Source organism: Eretmochelys imbricata, chromosome 1 (genome assembly GCF_965152235.1).
Source record: "Eretmochelys imbricata isolate rEreImb1 chromosome 1, rEreImb1.hap1, whole genome shotgun sequence".
In the NCBI taxonomy this organism is placed as follows: Eukaryota; Metazoa; Chordata; order Testudines; family Cheloniidae; genus Eretmochelys; species Eretmochelys imbricata.
In genome coordinates, this window is record NC_135572.1 from 69,839,045 (window position 1) to 69,861,712 (window position 22,668).

The window sequence follows — 22,668 nt, forward strand, 5'->3', positions numbered from 1 at the left end:
AGACGTGCTCCTGCCTGGAGTAGACATGAAATATTGGATCTCTTGGGCCTGTGTGAAGAAGAGGCTGTACAGGCACAGCTCTGTACCAGCCATAGAAACATTGACATATATGAGCAGATTGCTAGGGGCATATAGGAGGAGGAGTGTGACAGGGACCACCAGTATTGCTGCTTGAAGGTCAAGAAGCTGTGGCATGCATACTAAAAGGCCAGGGAGGCCAATAATTGATTCAGTGCTGAGCCCCAGACCTGCTGCTTTTACAAAGCATGCCGTACTTGACAGAGACCCCACCATCGCAACAGCATGGATGTCTCTGAGGAGCCTGAGTCCCAGGCATCTGCTGGGAACAGTGAGGATGGAGAGGAGTTTGGAGGACAGGTGACTGGGGAATCAAGTTGTGGGGGAAGCCAGGACCTGTTCTTGACTCCACTGCAGTCCAGCTAGTCCCAGCAGTCGAGCATAGGCGAGCCTGATGCAGGAGAAGGAACCTCTGCTAAGTGTAGATAAATTTTCAATTCTGGGGATGGCACTCCCAAAGTAGCAGGACACATCTTTTGACTTTTCATTAATTTACTCATGCTAAAAAAGGTAATGGTACAGCCAAGAGAGGTAGAGTTGCTATCAGCTTTAGAGTTAGGAGTTAGGCTGGGGGGGATGGGAAGTGGTGGCATGCAGGGCAGTTTATGTACACAGGGATGTCCCTTGAATCTACAGTCTGTACTTGCCCTGTGTCGATCTAAGTATATTGACCATGGCTCTACACAGCCTGAGAAGTCTCGGAACTTTCATGGAGGTACCCTGCAATCATCTGCTGAAGGTTTCTAGGGAGGGCTGCCTTATTTCTTCCTCTGTGGTAAGACACTTTTCCACACCACTCAGCAATAACTTCAGCAGGCATCGCTGCAGTACAGGATGCCAACAGTAGCTGTGGTCTCTCTGTCTTTGGTACCATCAGGAGTCAGAGGTCAGCTAAAATTACTACTGCCTGTGGAAAACGGTGCCAGTATTCGGTGCGATTGCCCTATACTACTAGAATCATGCAACTGAGTACTCCCCCCCGCCCCTCCCCATTTTTCTGACCCCAGTCAGGCCATACTCACCATGGCTGACGCTGTGACTGGCGCTGGGCACAAGCAATCGCAAGCAGAAGTGAGAAGGTAGTACTTCAAACTTTTGGGGAGCAAGGGCAGTGAGTTCAGCATCTTAAGTTTTGCTTTCTGTAGTCAATACACTGACTGTAGTACCTCTGTGTTGTATCAGTAGCTGCTGCCATTCCAGCCTTCAGAGTCTCCCCCTTTACACCTGTGGAACACCTGAGCTAGATGAGGAGGAGGAAGAAGAGGACTTGGGATGACATGTTCAATTAGATCTTGCAAGCCAGTACTGCATCGGAGAGTGAGCACAAGGCCTGAACGAACGTTGCAGACAGCCTGAAGAAGGAAAGAGTAGGGAGGGGAGAGGCCCAGGAGTCCCAGCAGGAAAAGAAGAGGGAGTATGCACCAGGACTTAATGGTTTTTTTCTGGCAGCAAACACAGGTCTGGTGGACCTGCAAGTAGAACAATCCCGGGCTTTCCTCGCTCTGCAACCCATTGAGAACTCAATATTGGGACCTCCTTAACACTTCCCGCCGCAACATTCCGTGTGGTATCGGGGTTGCTACCCCTACCACTGCACCCCAGGGACATTAAAAACAATCACAGCTTCACATACACCGAATTGTTACAGTCATGGTAGGTGTAGCTTAAATGGATGGGAATGCTCTTTCACCTTCATACGTTCTGTTCTCTTAATTTATTAAGTTTTATCAAGTTTTTAAAGTATTTGTTTTAAAATTGTATAGGGTTTTTTGCACGGGTTTTGTTACAGAATAAAATTCTATTTGGAACATTATTTATCTTTATTAGTTCACAACATATGGTGCCAAGTGCACAGCAGTTCTGAAAGCAACACCTGTTACTGCATGGTGTTGCACAGCTCCTAGGAGCATGCTCTAACAATTAATAGGTGCATTGACAAAGTTATATTCGTACATGTACAGCAATAACCACAGCAGGCCACAAAAGAACAGGGCCAGGTAGAGCGCACTACAACACAAAGTACTCTAGCTCACTGTTTAAAATAGTCTTTCAACGCTTTCTTGAGCTATATCGCTCCGTGCTCGGCTCTTCTAATATCCTTTGTATCAGTCTGTTCAAAGTCAACTAACAGCCACTCCACCTCTGCCCTCCCATTGGTGGGAACTTTTCCTCCTTTTCTTTACATTATTATTATTATTTATTATTTATTATGCAGGACACAGCTGACCTCTATAACGATTGGGATATTATTCTCACTGAGGTCCTGTCTGGTGAGTAAACAACACCAATGTCCTTCTTTGAAACAACCAAAAGGACATTTAACTGTCACCCTGCACCTGCTGAGCTGGTAGTTGAATTGTTGCTTGGTGCTATTGAGGTGGCTGGTGTACAGCTTCATGAGTAAGGCATAGGCTGGATCCCTCAGGATCACTGCTGATCTCCCAGAATCACAACATTCCCAATGGTAATTCATTATTCAGGAAAGAGAGTTTCTGTTTGCAGCTTTCTGAACTGATCTGTGTTCTTGAAGATGCAAATGTATTGCACTTTCCCTGACCAGCCCACACTGATGTCAGTGAAACATTCCTGGTGATCTGCCAGTGCTTGCATAACCACAGAAAAGTAGCTCTTTCTGTTGATGTATTCTGTAGCAAGGTGGTTTGGTGGCAAAATAGGGATTAAGGGTACTGTCTGTTGCTCTGCTGCACTTTGGGAATCCGACTGCTGCATATCCATCCAGTATGTCCTGCACGTTGCCAAGAGTCACAGTCCGGTGTAGCAAGTATGCAGGGCCATTCATTGCTTCCTTCACCTCCACAGTCCCCCTGGTGGATTTCCTGATTCCAAATTGAGTTGTGACTGACCAATAGCAATCTGGCATTGCAAGTTTCCACAGTGCGATTGCTACTCACTCCTCCACTGTCAATGCAGCTCTCATTTGGGTGTCCCTGTGCTGGACACGGATCCAGTAATGTGTTCTTGTACATCTGAAAGGTCTGTAGCCACTGCTTATCATCCCAAACTTACATTATGGTGTAACCCCACCAATCAGTGCTTTTTTTCTTGAACTCAGAAGTGGCACTCAACCAGCTGCAGCTCCTCCATGAACGCCACCAACAACCGTGAATTGGTTCTCGCTGTGTCCCACAGCGATCTGTCTTCCAAGGAATCATCATGTTCCCCACTGATTTGATTCTTCTTGCGACTCTGCAAATATTCCAGGATTGTGTGTCCTGTGCTTGCAACGCTCATGACAGTAGTGCAGAGTGTGCAAGGTCAGTGCTTCTGTCAGAGATGGTGGACAGCAAGGAGTGCCACGGAGGTGTGTGGGCATTTGAAAAAAATCATGAAAACTATGGAATACAAGTAACATTATGGGATGGAGACCATTGCAAACTGGAAAACTTACCCTGCAGTCCAAGTCATCCCTGCATGACTTGTTTCGGCCCCATCATGCATTGCCAAATCTTTCCAACAAGTGCACTGAATGGTGGCAGGTTACATTGTGGGATACCTATCCAAGGTACACTTCACTATGCATTGATACAAGCACTCCTGGTGAGTACCTGCACTGCTGATACAAGGAGCCAAGTATGCACGCACATAAAAAATATTTTAACTGCGGTGGCTGTATGCTGATGTAACTTGAGTCAACATAAGTTTGTAATGTAGGCCTAAGACTGTACCTCAGCCTGTTACTTTAAAACTTAAATTACACATATTTTTACACTGTTATCAGTAGGAATGTGTTGAGGCTGAAAATTGTGAAACTTTACTTTTTATTAGATAATTAATGTAACTTTTTAGCCAAATGACAGAACTATGTGCTAAGCTATATTATGCATAATACAACTAAAAAGAGGAAAATTCACATTAATTCTGCTTGAGAAAGTGTTAAAAAGATGACAGATTATTTGAGATAATTTAGATTTTTTTAAGTGTCCCAGAATGAAACTTATTTTAAAAAAAATCTTACTGATAAAACTAGCATAATATTGAACATGCTTTGGTATCTTTCTGTATTTCCTTGTTAATTTTCCAAATGGGCATGTTGTTTTAAGGATTAAAATTGTACCCTTCAATTTAATAGTAAAATTAAATTTTTTGCATTGTTTTTGTGTGTTGTGGCCACAAGCAGGTTTTTGAGGCCTTCTTAGTAACAGATAGATCATTAAAAGGCCTATGAGAAAACAAAACTATGTCTTTGTTTGAAAGAGAAATATTAAAATTAGGTACTTTATTTACCACTAACAACTTAATTACTTACCACCTAAAGGTATGAGTTGATTCCTTCGCCTGTGATATCATTCCCAGAAGCATCAACATAGTAGCAACAGTTTGATTACTATATCAGTAAACTGTTATTTTTCACCGAAAGCATTAGTCTTAAGAAAATGTCCTTTGGTCAGTGGTATCCAGGATCTTGAGACAATATGTATATCTTTGCACATATGCTATTAAAAAATAGTATTTTGTCAAATTAAAGTGTTGCCTTTATTATCTGTTGGAAGTGCTCATGATATGAGTAAAGAGGAGAGGAAGGCTGCAGAAATGTGGAGTGTCATGCAAATATGGCAATATAGTGATGGTTAGATATAAACAACATTGACAGAATGACATGGGAGGAATTTGGAAAGGCAAACGTGTATTTGAGAGTAATGAAGTGGGTAAAAACTTTTTGATCTTTTTTGAATGCAAGTAGATAAAGTGATTGGGAAAACTGATGAGGGATTTTGCAGTCTGATCATTGGATGGATCTTGATAATAGATAGAAAAACACAAACTTAAGATATTGCTGTGTCTAATAAATAATTGCACATCTATCTCTTGTCCCATAACCCAGAAGCCCCATTAAATATTTTACAGAGTAATTTAAAATGTAACTTTTATAATAATAAAATGTAATGATAACTTAAGTTGCCACATGTTTAATAAGGCACAAAGAGTGATATGCTGATACATTGATTTTTATTGCCCAGAATAATGCTTCTGCATTTTTTTGCTCTAACCAATAAAACCCTAGACAAAAAATCTTGCTAGCAGTTGGCTTAGATACAGCAGATTAATGTATTAAATTTTAAACTTGTTACCTCATTTTATGGAAAGCTTGTGGGGTTTTTAAAGATATTAGACTCTACATACTTTAGGTTGAAGCTAGCTTTCCATTATAAGCCTAGTGCTTACTAGCCCCATCGCATGATCAAAATTTGAATCTGTCTGAAATTTCACATTTCTAATCCTATGCCAAGGTAGAATTTTTGTGCAGATACAGAGGCAAAACTGACTAGGTTTCAGCTCAGTAAGTAGGTTTTTTTTTAAATGACGGTTTTTACTTTTGTAATGTTTGTAAATAAATTAAGCTGGCTTTGTCTAGAAATTTAGGGTTTGTTTTTAACGTAGGTGAGGACTAGAAACTCCAGATTTGTTGCCTTCTGACTACTCATGTTTTTCAGGTTGGGTGGGGGTGACCTTTCAAGTCTTTGTTATCCACAAAAAAGAAACAAAACTAGTCACATTGTTAGGCTTATAAGAAGCACACGGAATCTTTTTCAGGGGAAAAGGCAATATGCCCCATTTATTGGAGATACAACAATTAGCATATGCATTCAATCACACACACATGCACACACTGTCCCACCAGTAGATGTTATAGTTACCAGTTCAGATTCCAGATCAATCTAGTGGCCAGCTCCACTCCATGCATGCTTGGGTATTCAATAATTTCTCCTTTTTCCTAGCCCACTGACCCATAATCCGGGGGATCCCATGGTCAATTTTGGGAGCTGGCTCACTTTCCATATTTCTGTCTCCACAGACTGTCGGTGAGCAATTTTAACAATAATTTCACCGAATAACAAATTAGGCTTAACCATGCTGGAAACATATTGCATCCATTCATATTTGTAGCTGTCAAACAAGGACCTCTTCCATTGTTTTAAAAGATGCGTTAATACCCTAACATTTCCAGGTATTACGCAAAACATTTTGTGTTCAAGTAATGCTAAACTAAGAATTTGCATTTCAGTACATCCTATGGCCAAGGTAGTTTTATTCCCTAATTTTGTTTGTTGTTTATACAGCAGCCAGGTGGTGGTGTTTAACCACCACCACATATTCCATGTTGCTTTCAGGTTTCCCAGACCTATTTTTACCAAATCCACAGTAGTATCTGCCTGTTTTGTGAATGAGACTATCTTGCAGTTGTGACAAGGAACTTAATTTATTCTTAATTATATCCAGGGTTACAGTATTTATAATCCCTGCTCCAAAAACCAATCCCTCCTAATATGGTGTCTGCTACCTGTGGATGTTTTTCCTGTTAACAGACTGGCATTCCTTGACCTCTGCCCTTCTGCAACATTGGTTTCTGTAAATACAATTAAAATGCTTATTAATTCTTTTTTGCCTAACGCAGTAGGTTTTTTTGTAACACAATACACAACAATGCTAGCAACAAGACAAACAACACAAGACAAAACATAAAACACAAAACACAATTTTTGTCATGACAGTAGGTTCATGGTATTCTGGGTTGCTTTTTAGCTGGTACCAGCTTTTTCTGATTTTCTGAAAGACAAAAAGAACATGTTTCTACTCCTTTTGGGGTGGAAGATTATCGCTTAAAATATCCCTTTCTTTTACAAATACCCTTGCTGATTGCAGGCAAAACAGAGGAATTACCCCCAGAGTTTCCTGTGTTTTTGTTCTATAGGCAGGCCAGGTTTCAATGGCTTCTACCTTTTAAGGGTTTAGGGTGAATTATCCCGCTGTTCAGTTATTAAATTTATGAGGTGGTGTACCTCAGTTTTTCTTATACAGCAGACCAAGTTGTAATGATTTTTTCTGCAGTGCTAAGCTTTAAGTTTGTTCCCAAGTAACAGCTGAGAAGCATCATTATCATATGACCTTAAATTTTTTTTGAAAAATCATACACCCTATACATTGTTACAGGGGTACTTTATTAACATTAAATTTATCCCAATATTTAATATTAACATCAAACCTATTAAAAGTATCTTGTTATACATGCCTTTTATTTAGACAATTTGTTTTTGAGGCCTTTTTTCCTCATGAAATCTTTGCATAGGCTTTTTAATTTAATCATATTCTTGGGGTTTTGGTGAATTAAAAGTAGGGGTGTCGTGCATATAAGCAGACCCCTTTTGAACCTATCTTCAGATTTCAGCTCTTCATAAACAAAAAAAATATATATTTTTTTAAACTTAGGGTTATCCCTTTTACCCACTTTGCCATTTAACTGCTTTCAGAAAATTAGTAAACTATACTTTTGGAGTTAATAGTTAATAAGCATGCAAACTTCAAGAAGCGTACATAGTCACATAACAATTACTACATGACACTACAATGACTGCATTGGCTTCAGAAAAGCTGGAAAGGTAGTAGCCAAAGGCCCTATATTAGAGCCACTGTGTGAATTACTTTATGCCTGCAGATTTCCTCTTGGTCACATGAGAAGTGCTATGCTATGTACATTTTGGGATGTTGAGTTTCTGCACGCAATGATGTTTTACTCCATTGTACTCTGTTAATTAACACTCTCTCATTGGGATGACAAAACATCAGTGTTGCACAGCTGTCCTGACCAATACATACATAAGCCTTTTAGGAATCTGTTAAGGACATCAATACCACAGGTGTTCATTTCAAGTCCATACCAAAACCTAAAGAAGATAACCAACCAGAAAGTTAACCTTGGGTTTCCATAACTGGAGCGGGATAGGGTGGGGAGGAGAGGAAGGAAGGAAGTAGGTAAAACTAGATAACTTAAAAAGGTCATCCAGATAACTCTATATCACTACAGTGAGACAGACTTATGAACAACTTCAGCGCTAAAACTGGACAGGAACCCACCCCTCCCCTCTTCTCCTATTTTACCCTTTTTTTTGTGGAGAGGGGAGGGCATGATATGGGCAGAATTTTTTCCTGACCCTTGAAGTGGTAGCTGATCTCTTAAAACATAAGTAATTATTGTGGGCTGATCTACCCTAAAAAATTAGCGGGGCTTAACTAGCTCGTTCAGGATTGTGAAAAATTTCACATTCTGTGTGATGTAATTAAGCTTACCTAAGCTGTGGTTTCTTCTGTTGCGCTATCACCTCTTGGAGGTGTGGATTTATGTCAGTGACGGAAGAACCCCTTCCGTCATTGTAGTAAATGTTTACACTACAGAGCTGTTGCTGTAGTGTTTCTAGTGTAGATGCAGCTTGGGTGTAACTACAAATGAGTGCCTCCCAATCTTCAATGCATTTTTCCTCACAACAGTCTTATGAGGTAGAGAGGTGCTATTATTGTTTTTACAGATGAGGAACTGAGACGTAGACAAGCTGTGATTTGCCAAGGGTGACTCAGGAAGTCTGTAGAGGAGCAGGGAATTGGTCTCCGGTCTTCATAGGTTAGTCTCCTAATGACTGGACCATCCGCCTTTTTCTCTGAAGTATTTCTGATCTGTTGTTGTAGCCTTCAAACACCCTTTGTTCTGTAGATAAAACTTCATAATTTTAATGACTAATTTAGGCTTTGGCTGCTTTTTCTTCATTGGTTAATGAAGAAACTAACCATTTCTAGTATGTAGAAAACATACTTTTTTAAATTTTGTGATAACTGCAGTGTTTGATTAAAAGCCTAATATGACTGTGATGAAGCAGGAATTTTTTGTAATAAGACTATGAATCTTCTGTGTGCCTCAGTTTTCCCTATAATGCACATGGTTACTCAGTGAGAGAGAAAAATTACTGTTTGCTTTCAGGGTAGGCTAAGAGAGATAGGTATGAATGTTGCCTAGCTGAATGTGAATGGCCATTAAAAAGGACTGGTCAAGGCTGATCCCATATCAGTGGAGAGTCTGAGAAGACCATGGCAAATCCAATCACCAGGACATTGACACCTATCAACCATAGACCAAGACAGAGATGGATTTCCCCGCCTCTCAGCAAGGAAGCTGAGCAAGATCTCTTAGCTCCAGAACAAAAGTTTGGGAAGGTCTGAGGGGGAAGCAGGGGGCTAAATGTTGGCTGCTGGAGGGAGTTAGGGTCCTCACAGAGGAACTGACAAGGAGGTGAGATGAAGAGAGACAGAACCTGAACCTGGGGTTTCCTACAGCTTGGCTGGGCACTGTGGGCTAACCAGAATGATCTATGCCTTAACCTTTATTTCTCTATGCTAACCTGAGGACTTCCTATGTTGTGTGCCAGCTGACGAATAAACCCTACGGTTTTGACAACGTAGCTTAAGTGTCTCTGCAAATGCTTGGTGAGATGCATTAATTCCTGAAGAACATACAAAGTCTCTATCAGGAGTCTGTCTCAGTTGGACTCACTGAATAGAGCTTGTGATGTGAAGCCGGAGTGCTGAAGCCACAGAAGTTCAGTCTTAGGAAATGATGAGGCCTCGTGGCCTATCCTGAAGGAAGAGTGCATCCCCTTGGGGCTCTGGCACACTGAGTGAGTTCCTCCAGGAGACTGTTCCAAAGCTGGTGGTGTAGCACCCATCCTGTGGATCTGTGACAATGACAACTGAGTGTCCTAAATCTAATCTGACACTATATACAGTGAATTGCTGTGCATGATACTACACTGTTAATGCAGTGTTACGTATCTGTAGAAAATACTGAACATTAAGCAAAATAATGGGTGGTTATACTGTGATAGGTTTTTACTACTAAGCTTTTGATTTTAGTTTCCTTCTCTTCTGTAGCAGAGTAAGCCTTAAGGTGACTTAGAGCTGGTCTATACACCCACATATTGATTTAACTATTATGGTATAATTAAAGTGGTACAGCTTTCCTAATGTGGATGCACGTATGGATGGAAGCATACCAGTATGCTTATACCTGTATAGGAAGGGGAATAAGATGTACTGGTATAAGGCACCTTTTCTATTGATATAACTGCATCTGTGCTAGAGGCTGTCCTGGTATAACTCCCTTTGCCCCCAAAATAGTAACACTGAAACAAAAACTATGTGTAAATCAGGATGTGTGATATACTGTGGCACAGATATTGATAGTGTAGTTCCCCTTGTTATTTAAGGATCTGAAGGATGCCCAAGGCAGTAGTGCCATAAAAATGAATAAGACTTCAAAGTGAATGCAGGGTGTGAAATTGAAAATGTAATATGTGGCATCAAAGTCTGAGAAGAGTCTTGTGAAGTTTGAAAAGCTTCATTGCCTGGAGCTTTATTGCTTTCTAGTGATGGGACAGTTTTTTCTCAAAAGTTTTCATGGGCATCCAAACTGGTGTAAAATAATTATTTTATTCAAATTCAAAAAGTTACTATTTACACTGAGGAACTTCTCACTTTTTTGAATCTCGCTTTATTCAGGGTACTAGGATAAAGGATGTAGAGTTGTCTCCTTTTAAACACTAGATTGTAGTGGAATGCTAGCTGTGCTACAGTTGGGTTAAGACCAGTTTTCTGTTGAAGCTTTAATCTTAAATGCTATAAAATCCACACAGTTAATTGGATTATCTTGATATTTAGTTTACCTCATAGTGATGCAAGGGTTCAGTCAGTGGTCCAAATTTGGAGTCAGTTGAGTAAGGGGTTCCTGAGGTGTAAAATGCTCTGAAAATAAAACAGCTTTTCTTCAAGTTGACTTGTATTGCCAATGTGTGTCTGCCCATACCAGGGAATCAAAGCATGGTTCTAATCCTGGCTCAAGAGTCGCACTCACTTGAGGTTATCCCCAGAAATTTCATGGCACCCATTTAGCTCTTTGGAGGGTGGGGAGCAAAATGAGAACATTGTTAGCAAAAGAGTTTGCTTCTCCGGTTAGGTTTATGCCTAAAATGCAAGAGCAAACAGATTACATTGAGCAAGTGCAAAGAGAGAGCCAAAGAGTATTTAAGTGGATAGCTTTCACTGCAGTTGGTTAGCTCAAGGGCATGAACAGTAAGCCCTTGATCCTGAATCTAGCAGCCAGTGCCAAGTCGATGGACAAGTGAATTCTTTTTGGGAGGGGAGAGTTGAGTGGGTTGTGGAGTAGGGGGAGAGGATTGCCAGACTACAGTGAGGGGGCATAAATGGGGATCGCTGGAGAGGAGTTGGGAGTCTCAAATGAGGATAGGGGGATACTGGGAAGGGAGAGGGGATAGTGGCAGGAGGACTGAGGGAGAGTAGAGGCCAGGGCACTTGTCAGACCCACACACTCTCTCCTTCTGTTTGTGTGCCAGAATCTGGGGGATTCTGAGCCCCTCTCCCTGTCTTCATTTGTGTTCTGGGATCTGGGCAGCTCCTGCCCTTTTAGGGGGTATCTGAGCCCCCCTCCCTGCCCCTGTCCCTCTAGGGGGAGTCTGTGCCACACTCAGGGGAGGGGGAAACCATATATGGGGGTTTGACACCCTCCTCGTGAGCCGGGTTCTGGGGATGCCTGCCCCTTTGGGGGTGTCTGGGCTTCTTCCCCCTCCCCTCCCCCATGTGAGTCAGGATCTTGGGAAGCCTGCTCCTTTGGTGGAGAGCCCACTACTGACATACTGGAGTCATGCACATGCTGCCGTGACTGGGCTAAGGAGATGCTTATGATAATTGATGCTTATCATAGACTTCGTCTACACTGGCAAGTGAAAGACAAAACTTTTGTCTTTCAGAGGTGTTAACCCCCCTTCTCCCTGAAAGACAAAAGTTTTGCTGACGACAAGCGCTGGTGTGAATAGGGCTTGGTCGGCAGGAGCACTCTCTTGCCGACCACACTAATGCCGCTCGTTGTGGGTGGAAGTGTTTTGCCAGCAGGAGAGCTCTCTGCTGCTGACCAACAGTGGCTGCACTGCGCATCTGTTCGTGGCACGGCTGTACTAGCACAGCCGTGTTGCTAAAGGCGGTGTAGTAGACACAGCGTTAGGCTCTGCAATGCTGGGGAGGGAGGATGGGAACACCAGCCAACATGAATGGAGCAGTTCACATGTCTCCAAACAGTTGTTTCAGGCCATATCAATCTCCGTGGGGTGTGGTCATTCAGTTGAGAGCATCCTGTTAAGATGAATGAGCCACTTCACACCTCTCAGATCTTGCCACTTTCAGGAATATTCTGTGCTGGGAATTTGCATATAGCAAAGTAGTCGCTGATAAAATCTTAAATAGTATAGCAAAGTCTTTGCTACAGTTAAGATTAAACCAATGTTTAAAGGACAATTTTTCTAAGTGTTCCAAAATCTCCATTCATCTCCAGAATGTTGGGGGGTGCGGTGCGCGCAGGGGAGGGTGTTGTACTGTAGGGTTAGTGATCTAAATTTTGGGTCATTTGAGTAAGATGTGTCTGAGGAAAAAACCCTAGGTTTTATCAATGGATTTTGTGGTCACCTGGCTTCTAAAATACCAATGGCTTAATGTGACAGGAGTGGGAGAGGGTGAGCTGGAAATGGTGGTAGGGAGAGCTATATATGGTGGGAAACAGTGGAGAAGCGGGGAGGGAGAAAAGATATATACCAGTCTTCTCTTGCATGTTTAAAGGTACTGTGAGTACCTTGTAATAAAACTGTCACATTTTTGGGACGAAGAACGGTCTGAGATTTCTCTCACTGGCTGTTAACAATTACACACCAACCATTTCAGAGCACAGCCATTATCACCATTTCGCTACCTGTGTGTGTGACTTAAAAAGTGCATAGCAATGATGTTGCCTAGTGGAGAGAACAGTGGACTGGGTCTCAAGAAACCTGGACTCTCCTCAATTTCTCCGTCTGTGCAAGGGGAGTAATTAACTTCCTTGAGATCAATTGATGAAAGGACTATGTAAGAACTAGGTATTATCATTACCTGTCCCCAGGAGCATCTGAACTGCACATCTACGTGAAAACTACAATTGACCACCACCCCTACCAACACATTTCTCTTTCTGTACTGCATAGGCACTGTGTACACTCATATGCTTAGCCTACTCCACAGAAAGAACACCACATGCACTATATTTTTACAACTTCTTCAGCCTCTTTTACAGTCCCTTTACCCTTGTGCATATGATACCATCAAACCCTATACTTTCCACTTACCCTTCATTGAACTCATAGAGAACACTTGTTTCCCTCCTAACTGCTGACAATACCCATGGCAAGAAGACCCCTGTGCCCTACTAGTGATGCAGCCTCTACACAATGTAGTACTAACATGAGGCATACTGGATTTCCCAAGGTACCTATGTACCTCTTTCCTTTGATCATACACACAGGGGTCAGGTAGAGAGGCTCACACATACACACAGAGGGCCAAAGCCCTGAAGATGACTGAATATCGCAATCACAGCTCTTCTGTGCTGCTCCAATTTAATCCTCCACCATTCATTACAGCTGTATCTAACACACTGAATGCAGCTGGCGTGCATGCACATAATTCCCTGTGGCTAGTGCCAGCTCCAGGAGTTAAGTCTGCCTGGGCATTTACCTTCATTCTGCATTTCCTGGTTTTCATAAGCTTGAGTTTTGCTGAACTGGGCATTCTGGGAGGCCATGAGCTATCACCAGGCAACCTTAACTCTCCATTAACAAAGTTTATTGCCATTTAATTTGTTTCTGGGGGTTGGCGCTGAAATTTTTTCCAGTTGTCAATAACCATGAATTTTTTTTTTTATTACTTAATCATTTTCTCCTTTATTGGAACTATTCCACTGTAATTTTCAAGGGAAAAGTGGCTGTGTGTTCTCCTTCACCTGCAATAATTCAGGTTCACTTCTATTTTTTTAATGTTTGTATTCTGTGACAATACACGTGGACTCAGTTCATCTATACCTTACATTGCTGCAGTAGGAGTATTCATATATATATATTCATGGGTTAAAAAGAAGGGTGAAATGGAAGGAAACCAAATGTAAAACGTGGTATGGATTATTGAAATTGGTCAGTCCTCTGTAGATCGTGTGAGGTAGAGGAAAGTAACTTCTGAAGTACCACAAATTTTCCTTATGGAAAGAAGTGATGAATTAAAAAAAAAAATTCCCACAATGTATTATTTACATGGGAGGAGAGAGTATTGCTTAGAGCTAAGGAAAAATAATTAGCATTTATGCATTTTTTGTGTGTGTGCTAACAAGTCCCACAGAATAACAAGCCAAAAATTTAAAAATATCATATAGACGTGTTTGTATGAGTATATGAATATACATGTATATCACTTACAAAAAACTTTGTTAAAGAGAATGTTAAGGCTGCAAAGTCAAACATTTCCAAGTTTGGAAACACCAGTATTGGGGCTACCTGTGCAACCTTAAATTGGCCTCCTTGTAGATATGTGTTATGGTAGAATCTTGGATGATATAATCACATAATTTTTCTACAGTATACATACCTCACTGAATGTACAGTACTGACTATTTTTATGTATAGATCTGTTCTAACTTTTTCATAAAGATCCACCAAGAACTACAGTATTTATCATTATCACTGGTAGTAGATGGAAAATAGTGAAGGAAATGTAAAGCTCAAAATCGGTTCCTGCATGCCTTAAATGTTAGAAGGACAGCTACACATACTTGGCTTGTATCAAGGTACAGAGCACCATGTTAGAATTTTATTACCAGATGATTCACAAAAAGTGAGTCTTAAGGGCTGGTCTACACTGCTGTTTAAGTTGATATAATTTGCGTCGCTCAGGCATGTGAAAACAACAGCCCCTGAGCGATGTAAGTTACATTGGCTTAAAGCGTTGAACACACTCTCTCCAGTCTCTTGCGGATGTGGAATAATTATGCCAATGGGAGAGCACTCTCCCATCGTGTCTTCACCAGCTGCACCAATGTAGCGTAGTAGTGTAGACATGCCCTCAGTCCTAACTCCACATGGAATCTATACCTCTGCCTACCTATGTTCCTGACTCAAACAGCCAAATAAATTTTGACCTCACCCAAAGTTGTAACATAATATACTGAAACATGCCCAAATGCAATTCTGGCTTGACCCAAACAGAAGAGAAAGCAATGTTTAGTCAGTATTAGAACAATGTGCATCCAGAAATGAAACACCAGTAAATACACTGATGATAAGGATTTGAGTGTTTCCTCTATGTCCTGTCCTCCTCTTTGCAGCAGGAGAGTATGAATAGGCCTTTGTTCCAACACAGCTGGAAGGGGGGCACTTTCCTTTTTTAGGGCAAAGAAGAGGGGTTCTTAGAGGTGTGACCTTTGGTGTGGGCTGTGATTGCTTAGGAGGGCCAACAATCCTCTAGCAAAAAACCCAGACACTGCCATGTGTGGTTAGGAGGGCTAAAGGAACTGAGATCAGATGCCCAAAGGTTCGCCCAAAAGATGAGTTTACAAGCCAGGGTAGTTTAGTACCAAGCCAAACTTTATTAAATAAACAAACAATACAAATTTAAACAGAATTGGGAAATGAATGTAACTTTTGCAGCAAAGAGTGGCTGTAGCTGTTCAGACTAGCCATTAGCTGCTGTTTATCGCTGGCCAACCTTAAGGTCAGATTGGCTGCCCTGCCAGATACACTGTTTGCCTGCCCAGCCCCTAGACACATGACTTGGACTGTAAGCCACAGTGCATCCTTGTAGAGCTGTTACTGAGACAGAGTCCAGGTAGTCTTCTGCCATTGAGTGGGTCTGTCCTAGCTTGAATACCTCTTGCAAAGGCTGTCTGTCACAAAATGCTGCCAGCAGCTGCTTGGCTGGCATCCTGCCACACAAACTGCCTGCATGCTATTCTATGAGCCAAATTATATGTGTAGATTAAATATGAAACCCTATTTCTGTAATCAAGAGAAGGTGTCAGTAAATATTTCTTTAGAGACATCATAACACTAATTATTTCACTATGCCCATAACCTCTGGTGATCTGGCAGTTGGCAGTGTTTACAGCCATTTAGCTGTTTGACTGAAGTGCATTCTTTTTTCAGGTGAGAGCATTGTCTTGGTTAATTACCATTATTATCAAGAAAATTTCTAAAATGTATACTCCTTTTCAGCTTGGTTTAAACCCAGTACAGAGCAGCTTTCCAGCTCGTGAAAAATAGATTCCAAACCAAAGACCTCCTAGAGACATCCATGTGCAGTTGCAGGTCCATGTGGTGATCACATTTGATGATGACTTGTGAGTCCATCAGCCATAGCACCACTAATAAATCTTTTATGGACTGTAAATACTTCAAGGTAACCTTTACTGCATTCTTGACTTCTGATCTGTTCCCTTAATCTTAATGTTTTCTCAAGGACTATCTGACTCTTTCAGTTTCAGCATTAATTTCTGTGCTTAAATTATAAGGTATGCACAAGAGGTGTTCTGTTTTCTTTTATCAAAAATGTATCATGTTGCCTGGTGCCTACCCAAAGACTGTTCTAAAAATGTGACATTGTCATGACTTCTTGGAACCAATAAAGAACATCCTTGTCAATGTCATGCCCCTGTGATGGCTACTTTTGAAACCCATTTGACTGTCCACTCTAAAGAGAAGCCTGAACTCAAAAGCAGCACAGGAATCTGAGAACACCAGGGACCTGGCCCCGTCAATGTAAGATGAGCCTTCAGAACTAAAAGCTAGCTGATCAAAATAATTGAGATTAATGGTTAGCAAATAAAATGCCATCCCATTGCCATATGCATGTGTTTTTGTTTTTTTTGGCACTGTATCTAATGATGCAAAAACAACAGGAGTACTTGTGGCACCTTAGAGACTAACAAATTTATTAGAGCATAAGCTTTCATGTGCTACAGCCCACTTCATCGGATGCTTATGCCCACGAAAGCTTATGCTCTAATAAATTTGTTAGTTTCTAAGGTGCCACAAGTACTCCTGTTCTTTTTGCGGATACAGACTAACACAGCTGCTACTCTGAAACCTATCTAATGATGAAATCTCTTAAAAATTCAAAGGGTAGCTGTTTAAATATGATGGCTATTTTGATGATCCGATGCATCCGATGAAGTGAGCTGTAGCTCACGAAAGCTTATCCTCAAATAAATTTGTTAGTCTCTAAGGTGCCACAGGTACTCCTTTTCTTTTTGATGATCTCAGTTTCCCCTCATATTATTTTTCTTACTGTGTCTGCCAGCAAAGCTACCAACCAGAAGTTTCTATACACATGTAACCTCAAGTCTATGTAGATAATTCTAAAACCTTTTGAAAATCAATTTCCTAATATTCTGCTGACCCTCACATCTGACCTGTCCTTTGGGAGTACTAACTGAAGAAGAAAAATGAGGATTTGACTCCTTCACTTTTAGAGAGTGCTAATTTGGGGCCATGCTTTTCCTGGAGCTCATCTAGGCTTTTGACTTAATTGAGTTTTCTTCTAGATATTTGCTTTTTTGTAGTTTTCCCTTTGCTTCACCCCCAGCTCTTCTTAAGGCTGTGTGTGTGTGTGTGTGTGTGGAGTTGACGGAAGGGCTCCCTTCTGCCTAATAGGAGAGCTCCTTTTGAGCCAAAGGACTTTTGGCACAGGTTAACACAAAACTGGATTATGATGGGTTATGAAGGACAGAGTAGGATTGGTTACCATCCAGGTGCACACAATACTCAGCATACCCAGCTCAGTTGGCCACTGACTGCTTTGTGAATCTGTGTGGAGGAGGGCTGGACTGTTAAGTTGGGTGCTGGAGCTGAATTCTTCACTTATGACACTTAATGTAAAGCCTGTTCCTATTCCCACTGATGTCATTTTTGAGTTTTGCCATTGACTTGGAGTGGTACAGTTCTATATCTCTTTTTCCAGAAAATATTGCATTTGTTTATATTAGCTGGTACTTTTCAGAGATCATGTACTTCATTTTGCACCAACCAACCCACCAAAAACCTCCAAACAGTGAATAAGAATAAAAAAATACTTGGGAGAAACCAGTAAATGGAAAACTCTATGGCATTTTGTATCCATCTTAGACTGTAAAGGGTGAATTCGTATGTTAGGCAGAAAATATGGAGAAAGAGATATTGAAACAAAGAAACATACCTCTCTAGGTTAGAGTGTGAGTAATATTTTCAAGTTGTATGCTTTTTTGGTTCAAAATGTACTTGGGAGCAATACAGGTTAAAGGAGGCTCATGCTGGCCCAGACACTTCCATGTGAATTTTTGAGCACTATAGCTTGCACATGCAAGTGATTTACCATCAGAGCATATTTGGACAAGTATTTTTTTTGTCCGTGTAAAGATAATTGGTGCATGCAAAAAATAATCCTTAAAAAACACATGCAAGTGTCTGAGCGTATAAACTTGTGTTTATGCAAAAAGAGGCCAGTGTACATTAGATATGTGCATATATACCATATATGAGGTAGGGATAATGTAATAAAGAATCATGTTCCAGCTACCAGAGATGTTTCCCTTCTCCCCGCCCCTCCTCCCCCCAAAATAGAAGAAAACAAAAAACCTGCATTGAACTTAGGCTGTACTTGTGAGTTATGTGGCAATTCCATGGCAACAAAATCCTGATACCACACCATGCTGTCATATATTTTATATGATAACCTGAGATAAATATATTTATTCCACACACACTTTTAATCTTGGAGTGAGAGCTGTCAGGTTTAGATCGAGGAGGAGATTTAAGTAGGAATAGCAGGAAGGAGCAAGAAATCGTATACTATGCTTTAAAAATTAAAATACGACGACAAAACCAACTTGGACCATATTATGCTCTGATACACACCTATGAACAAAAGAGAAATCATATATACTAGTCTTAATATGCTAATTAGTTGTCTGCAGTTGCCTAAACTAATATCACACTCATGGAGATATTAAAAATCAAAATTAAAGCCTCATTAAATACATACAGTTCTTTGAATATCACAAATAAAGATAAATTAATAAAGCTGGAGAAGGCTGACTAGTAAGGAGAGAGAGTATTTGTAGAGATACTGATCTTTGGAAATATCAACAGTGATATTAAATTTCTTGAATTTCACAACTGTTTAAGAAGGCTTTGCTAAAATAATGGTGTAATGTTTGCATGAGTTTGGCGGTGTTCTGTCAACTTGTTTTCCAAATACTAATATTGGGTTTTATGTTTGTAAAGTACAAACTCTGCATTATGCCAATCAAAAACACAAGATCCTGTAATTAAGAAATATTAGGGCACTTGGAAAACAACGAAGTTTAGGGAATTAATCATGAACTTAATTACAATAATTAGTTTCAAGAAATTTTTCAGAAAAATAGATTTTTGAAGACTAGATTGTGTACATTTCTGTATTTTCATATTGTGATTTCTTTTATGTGTTCTGTGCTCTTTTTATGGTTAATGATATATCTAGTTTCTCATTTCTGTGTGCCATGGGAACATAGTTGATTTTAAGTTAAAAATATCTGCTTTTTCTCTCAGTAAAGAACTAATTGATCTGCTTAACTAGGGCCCAGTCCTCTCACTGAAGTTAGTCAGAACTCTCATAAAAGTCAATGGAAGCAGGATCAGACCCCTGAAGAGCAGTGTCCTCTACAGGAAGTGGGTCTTACTCTCATAAACTGGGTAATGTAGGAAGCTCTGCGCTGTCAAACATGCCAGAAATGTTTTAATCTAAATAAAGTGATTCCATTGTTTTTTTTTCTCTTTGTAATATTTAGAAATTTTAAAACCTTTTTTTTTCTTAAATCCTATATACCCTGGCATTTGGTTTACAGGTAAAATACTTAATGCTCATGAGGTTTAATATGATACCAGCCAAACAGGCATATTAACCATATCAATTAAAATATTAATTGGCTGTAATATAATAGGTACAGTTAACCTGTCATTACCCTTTTATCAGTAGGTAAGAAAACAGTTCAACTATACTTCCCATAGTAAATATAGGCAGCATCCGCATGCACTGAATCTTAACCACTCCCACTTTATTTTATTTTCCACGTATCTGTTTTACGTGGAGAGTTCGAGAGTGGCAAGGACACAAGTGAAGATCTACAGTTTTGTTGTACCGTAACTACATTCCCATATACCTTCCCAATTTAGCGTTTAAGTATATCATTAACTTTAAATGGTTTGGCTTTCAACCGATATTTTTTGTTTGTTTATAAAGTTTTCTTCTTCAGGCATATTTAAACTTAACTCCAAATTTAATAAAATTTTTGTCCAGAAATTGTGATATTTATCAGTTTGCTTTTCCTCTTGAACGTTGGGGTAAACTGTATTTGCTTACATTTATTCATTTGGTAAATCTTCAGTGTGATGAAACAACTTCTTCTATTCGTCACTTATCAAACATGCATTTTATATACAGATGGAAGGTGAAACAAAAAAGATGAAGTTTTTGCTGCTTTTGAAAAAGACATTTCTACAACTTAAGCCAAAGCATACATCAATATTCATATGCAGAGCTTATATGGCAGTACTTCAATCCGATTTAATTTTGAAAACATGTTCCCTATCTAATACTCTGCTTTGTACAGCAGTCCTAACAGAGCTTTAAGGTTTATATCTCTGAAGTTGTAAAGGACTATAATAAAATGCGGTAGTCTACTGATTTTTATAATGCATACAGTAAACAGCTGGTATGTACATGGCCTCTAGTAACCAAGCTGATTACATGACACAGATTAGAGGTCTTAGAAGTTCTATAAAAGGCTAGAGGAGAGAATTAAAGAAGACTGGTATGAATTTATGTAATACAGCAAATCTAGAGGTAATTGACTTTACAGGAACTCAGTAACACTTTCAGCAATGAATGACTGACTTGGGAAGAGGAAAAAGGAGTCCAGTAATAGTTCTGTGAGAATCCATTAAGTAGGCTGAAATGCCTGCTGTTTACCTTTCTGCTTTATTTAAGGTGTTACTGACATTGGCAACAATTTTTATATTTTTCTTTTGCATCAGTTAAGATCTGAATTTTTCACAGGAGCAGAATGTAATTTTGTTGTCGCTGTACAACAACTTTTAAAAAAATGTTTTGTATGGTTAGGGAACTGGAAATGTTTGGATCAGTTTAAATCTAGCCCATTATCATTAATGCCCCAAAATGATGATCCAGTTGCTGTTCAGGTGCCTAAATGACATGGCTTTGGTTCAATTCCCAGTTGAAGAGCATCCATGTTCCAAAAATCATCATCCCAATTTAAACTAATTGGCATTCAAAGATGAAAAACTTTGGAAGGCACAGAAACGGAAGTAATCTCTCAAGCACAGAGTTGATCCTCTCTGTAAGACTAAGGCATCAAGACAGTGAGCAGTGTAAGTGAGCTTGCACTGGTGATTCCCGTACTAGACTAGACCCGTGCTATAGAGAGAGAAAATTGTCACTCTCCAGAGTGTCCAGGTAATTAATTTTCACCAACACTAAATTCAGTAAATAAAGTAAGTAAATAAAGGTAGAAGAAAGGGAGTAGTTGGGGCAGAAATCATGCAATTTGAACATACTATTACTCCTCTCTCTCACTCAGAGAGAGTGCTTTGGTGCTTTGCCTTGTTGTTTTAGCTTTCTGCTGCTGCTACTCCCCCAAATATATGTTACTGCCTGCTAGAATAGAATGATTAGTAACTCTGTTTTAGTAGAATACTAGAAAATATAGGTGAAATGTGTCAATCACAGTATTTGCTTACTTACTACTATGTGGCTGGAAAGTGAAACTGTGACACTTCAGCAGATAGGAAAACCCAAGTCTAACAGCAGAGAACTGGATGTTTGTTCCTCACATATCTATCTCTTAGTCATGGTGTCTTTTTTTTTTTTCAGGAACATACCGTCTGACCAGGCAGAATTTGAAAGGAAAGACTGAAATGTTACTTTAAGTTAAGATTTAATAACTATCCGCAATTAACTTTTTTTAACTAAAAATTATTTTGCCCTAACCCATGGGATTGATTTTGCAAGACTCTTTTCAACAACTAAAACTTGAGGTTAGGTGATAGCATCTTTATGCAGAACTATGCTGGAACTTGAGAACTTCTGATGGCTCTTGAGCTAATTTCAGATGGTTGTATTGTGCTGTATCATCTTCTGTTGCTCTGAGTTTAGTTGTATTATTTGAGCCTCTTCTGTTATTACTTTGGCCTCCCCTTTTGTTTTTAATAAACTGCATCAGTTTCAATGTGCTTTCTATCCACTTTGTTTAATGGTTTAACTGGATTTGTGTATTGGCTCAGATAACCTTTTTTTATTTCATCTACTTATGAGCTCTTCTCTGCTGCATCTTGAGGTGGTGCATCGGAAAGAGGAGATGTAAATGTTGGACAAATGTATTTGACCCTTTGATTCTGAGTCCCAACTTTTACTTTTGAAACCTGTAGTTTGTACATTTTCTGAAATATAACTTCAGTTCCATATGTGCTTATTTGACAAATAGCTTCTTTTGTTTAAGACTGCTTCAGAATTGTGACAGTTGCAGAGCTAGGGTTGCAACTCTGTTCCCTTTCTGGTCTCTAAGTACTACCACTCTGGTATAATGCCTCATTCCTTTGCTTATCTTGGGGTGGAATTTCATAATTCTCCCATTCTTAGACTGGGACCTGGGCTATGGTACCATTCTTACCCTGCATGTCCAACTGAGCTCTGGTACTTAACTGCTGTTCTCTGTATCCAGTGATATACAGTGATCAGACAGCCTTCTTAAAATACAAGTAGATATTTTGTTCCTACTGCTAAAATAAAACAGAGAAAAAAGGATTTTTAAACAACGGTCTACATGCATGCCTGATTTACTGAGCCCCACCATTGTTG

General features: G+C 40.0%; 1 protein-coding gene and 1 long non-coding RNA gene across 5 annotated transcripts in view; one reads left to right on the forward strand and one right to left on the reverse strand.

The window, feature by feature from the left end:
- Positions 1–22,668, forward strand: part of TDRD3 (tudor domain containing 3) — a 306,660-nt gene that overhangs the window by 43,172 nt on the left and 240,820 nt on the right. The window lies entirely within an intron of this gene.
- LOC144262453 (uncharacterized) overlaps positions 1–22,668 on the reverse strand; it is a 63,342-nt gene that overhangs the window by 37,901 nt on the left and 2,773 nt on the right. Inside the window, exon 3 of one of the 2 annotated variants that reach the window (XR_013345519.1) lies at positions 8,558–8,575. The exons of the other annotated variant lie outside the window; for it this stretch is intronic. This is a non-coding gene — a long non-coding RNA (uncharacterized LOC144262453). Of the gene's footprint in view, positions 1–8,557; positions 8,576–22,668 lie in introns of those variants that run through there. 2 annotated transcript variants of the gene reach the window in all.